We start from the raw sequence: 4,633 nt of genomic DNA, 5'->3' as shown, positions 1-4,633 counted from the left end.
TAGTGCCTTGGCAATACCAGCATGCCAGTCTCTAAAGACATATAAACCTCTTGACTCAAGCAGACTAAATACCCTCAGATGTAAGCTTGGTGCTGTTCAGCTTATATTTCTTCATGAAATATTATTGATAGGCAATACTATGTTAAATGTCCAAATAAATAATAGACTTAAGGATATCTAGGGTAGTAAAGAGGTATTTGGAGGTATTAGCATAATTGCATTGGGTGATTTGTTTCAACTAAAACCTGTTATGGACAGTTATGTGTTCAAAGATATGAAGAACTCAGATTATGGATCTCTTGCCCCTAATTTATGGCAAGAACATTTTGCCATGTTTGAACTGGACGAAATTATGAGACAAAGGGAAAGTAGAGAATTTGCTCAAATTCTAAATAGATTGAGAGAAGGTAATCACACCCAATATGATATTGCAAAACTGAAAGAAAGATGCATTTCAGAACACTGTATGGATTACCCAATTGATGTTCCTCATTTGTTCATTCAAAACTCAAAAGTTGACAAGTTTAATATTAAAGTTCACAGGGCAGAGGACATACGAAAAGACTTAAACTACTCAAACATGGATGTAAATGTATTCTCAGAAACATGGTTATGTTACTTAGACAGTGATACTGACTACAGTATCACTGGGTATACCCTATTTAGAAATGACAGTCAACTTGACGTTTTCAATACAAGACCTTATAGTGGAACCGCAGTGTACAGTATAATTCCTTTTCTACCTGGATATCCAGTTTGCAACAACACTGGTGGTGTTGAAATAACTATCATTAAGGTTACAACAGTTCCACATATTACCGTAATAGGCATATATCGGTCTCCAAGAGTGCCAATTAGAAAAATGTGTGTAGCATTGATCAGACTTCTCACCCTTGATATTTCAGGTTTCAAAATTTTCATTGGTGATTTCAATATCAATTGGTTAAATGAAAAAGACAAGATACCTCTTTATAATCTATTTATAAGAGATCACAGTTCCAGACAACTGGTATCATGTTCTACCACTGATAACAGAACCACTATAGACCATGTCTACACTAATTTACCTGAATCACAAATCCATGTACACATTTTAGAAACTTATTTTTCTGATCACAAAGCAATCTGTGCATTGATTCAAAAATAGACCTTCATGGTTTTCTTGTCACCTTCACTGTAACTTCCAAGTGTTTTTCTTTTTGTCTTAAAGAGAATATTCATAGTTAATGAGTACAAAAAAATGAAATAAACTCAAATGTACAAATTAGATACCAATCATGCACTGTGATTGACATCTAAGGGGTAATCTGCAGATATGTGATATGCAACACATATCCAGGTATGTTTATTTTATGATTATTGCTTTTGTGCCCTGTAGTACATACAGATTGCAGTTTTCTTTGATACCTGTTCTACAACCCACAGTTACTGATACCATTTATTTCTCTTCGCTCTCCAGGTAGACACACCTTAGTTGTAATAGGACTTGAACGACAATGGACAACCTAACAGGATACATTCATAACGTATCCCTTGTTAAGCACTCCAACAAGACTCGCTATTTTGACATGCTTATTCAAACAGAAGCGACCAAAGTACGTGGAGTCTGTTTCTCTTCAAGCAAGCATCTCGACTTTGAAAGATGTAGCGAACAAAAGTCCCCAGTAAAGATTAGCAACTTCACTATTAAAAATGACAGTGTTCTCATGAATGCAAGAGTCCAAATAGAGGAACTGAAGGAGGTCACTTTTCTATGAGAAGAGATTCCCTCGGCTCTAAACATCTCGATGCTCTCGAATGTCACCAATAACCAACTTATTAATCTCAAAGCCAAAGTGGTCCACTTATCTGGAGTGAAGAAAATAATCACAAGAGATGGCACAAAGTCGAAAGCTGATTGTCGCCTCCTAGATCCATCTGGATCAATCAAACTAACCCTGTGGGAGAACCTGATTACAGAAGTTGCAGACGACAACACATATAACTTCTGTAACCTTAAAATGACGAAGGATAATGAGAATTACTTCATTTACCTTACTACACCAAAGCATGACTGTTCCATTTCACCAGCTGATCCCCTCCAAGAGGAAGTAGCTTCACCAGCTGATTTGCCAGACTACTTCACCCAAACATCAACAAATGCTGAAGTCTTTGGTGTTCAAAATTTCATGTGCTATCGCCAATGTTGCAAATGTAACAAAAAGCTTCCAGCAACACCAGGGAATGTGGTAAAGTGTGAAACATGTGGCCTCAGGCAGAAAGTGTCTGCTTGCAGCAGTCAGTACCACTTGCAAGCATTGCTGAGACATGATGACATTAACAGCACTGTAACATTTTTTAATGATACTTTGCTCAGTGCCTTACAGTTGTTTAAAGTTGACACTAAGCAGTCATTAAGTGAAGATATTGTTGTTGAAGCATTCCTAAATACACCAATGCTCTTTGTTACCTTTGATAAGAAAACTAAAGTTGTGGCTGCAGTCAGTGTTGTAGAGAACTAAACTGCAGCAAGAACCAAAATAATGGTAAAGATCAGAATGCATCCACTCTATATTACCATTTAACAGGATACCAAAGCCATTGTTGTATCTTTCACTAAAGACAAAAATGTTCATGTTATTATCACTGGGACAATGTTCTATTATAGCATTCCCCTTCTCCCAAGTGACTTTTTGTATTTAGAAGTATTTAGATATTAAATATTTTATTGAGTTTGTACATTCAATTGAAAACTGCAATTGAAGTACATTTATGAACAGTATTTTTAATGCTTATACATTGAGAAGCGAAAGTTTCAACAGGAACTCAAGGCTTTTAATGCAGATTACTGATATTGCCACATAATTTTCAATTACAACAGTAACCCGTCTCAGTTGAAACCTTCAGTAATTATCAAGTAGTAGAGCTGTTCGCATTTCTTCATACTCTCCTGTTGTTAAACTTTCTATTTCTTTTTTATATTACAGTTATATGTTCATTAAATTTTCTGATGTAAAAGAAAAAAAACAATTCCTAACTTGAATCATGTTTTGTTCTTACTTATTGTATCAAATGCATACAGTTACGGTTCCTTTTGTAATGCAGGCTGTTTTTTACAATAAACTTGTTCATCCCTGATGTCTATGTTCCAGTCTCTGTATTCCAGATTTTAGCCACCTAAACTTGCAGCTGAAATTATTTTAATCAATTCTTGCTCAAATTGTTGAATTGAACTTGCAACCAAACCTACACAAAACAAGACTCCACGGAAGTACCGCTAAAACCCAGCACCAGACACACGTACGCATTGCGGAGCTATTTTTTAATTATATTTGCTGTCAGTCGCTGAAAATAGCTCAACGCTTCTCAATTGTAAATAACTATTAAAAGAAACGAAACAAAACAAAAGAACACGAAATAACAAGTACGACAAAAAAAGCGAGAAGCAAAACTCGACAGAACAGAGAAAAACCAAATTTTAAACTGTTCGTAATACTAAATTCTCCAGAGTTTTTAAAAGGACCAATTTTTGACAGCAATCGGTAACACAGACCGATGACGCTGGTAAAATAGTTGTCATTCATCACCGCGAAATAAACACGAAATAAAAACGGGTACGAAAAAAAAGCGAGAAGCAGAACTCGACAGAACAGAGAAAAACCAAATTTTAAACTCTTCGTAATATTCAAATCTCCAGAGTTTTTAACGTGGTCTTGTATCTAGCGACTCTCCATTTACTTTGGAAATAATCAAATTTTCAACAGAAGGAAAAGGGTGAAAAAGACATCATCATCATTAGTTGTTTTCTTCTGGTATTGTTCGGATCACTAAAACGAGTTTCATTCTAGGCCAATTAGTTGTTTAATTCAATTGTTGAATTGTTGACGATTCACTGTCAAGTTTCGTTGACGATCTTTACCCATTTCTGCCGATTGAGTTTACCATGATACACTTTATTCAGTTGCATTGTAGGTGTTTTTAATAATATTTGCTGCCGGTCGCTGAAATCGGCTAAACGCTTCTCAATTGCCAGTGGCTGCTAAGAACGAAACAAAACAAAAGAACACGAAATAAAAACAGGTACGAAAAAAAAAAGCGAGAGGTGAGAAAGCCTATTATTTGTTGAATTCACTTGTCAAATTGTTGATGATTTGCTGTCAATTCTCGTTCACGATCTTCACCCATTTTATTTCGATTCTTCCGATTGAGTCTACCATGACGCACTTTACTCAATCGCATTGTCGGCGATTTTAATGATATTTGCTGTCGGCCGCTGAAAATAGCCAAACGCTTCTCAATTGCCGATAACAGCAAAAAAAACAAACCAAATCAAAAGAACAAAAAATAAAAACAGGCACGAAAAAAAAAGCGAGAGGTAAAACTCGACAGAACAGAGAAAAACCAAATTTTAAAATATTCGTAATATTCAAATCTCTAGAGTTTTTAAAAGGACCAATTTTGAAAGCAATCGGTTATACGGACAGATGACGCTGGTAAAATAGTTATGTAATTCGTCACCACGAAATAAAAACAGGTACAAAAAAGGCAAGAAGGCAAGAAGTAAAACTCTACAGAACAAAGAAAAACCAAATTTTAAACTCTTCGTAATACTAAAATCTGCGGAGTTTTTAAAAGGACCAATTTTGACAGCAAT

The 4,633-nt window shown here is 35.4% G+C and overlaps 1 pseudogene; it reads left to right on the top strand.

Moving 5' to 3' along the window:
- Positions 1 to 925: 925 nt before the first annotated feature.
- On the top strand, positions 926 to 3,117 carry LOC149045350 (uncharacterized; annotated as a pseudogene).
- Positions 3,118 to 4,633: the final 1,516 nt, after the last annotated feature.

This window comes from Pocillopora damicornis, chromosome 5, assembly GCF_964200805.1.
Source record: "Pocillopora damicornis chromosome 5, jaPocDami1.2, whole genome shotgun sequence".
Taxonomy (NCBI): domain Eukaryota; kingdom Metazoa; phylum Cnidaria; class Anthozoa; order Scleractinia; family Pocilloporidae; genus Pocillopora; species Pocillopora damicornis.
The sequence above is the reverse complement of the archived record's forward strand: the minus strand, read 5'-3'. Positions and strand labels throughout refer to the sequence as shown.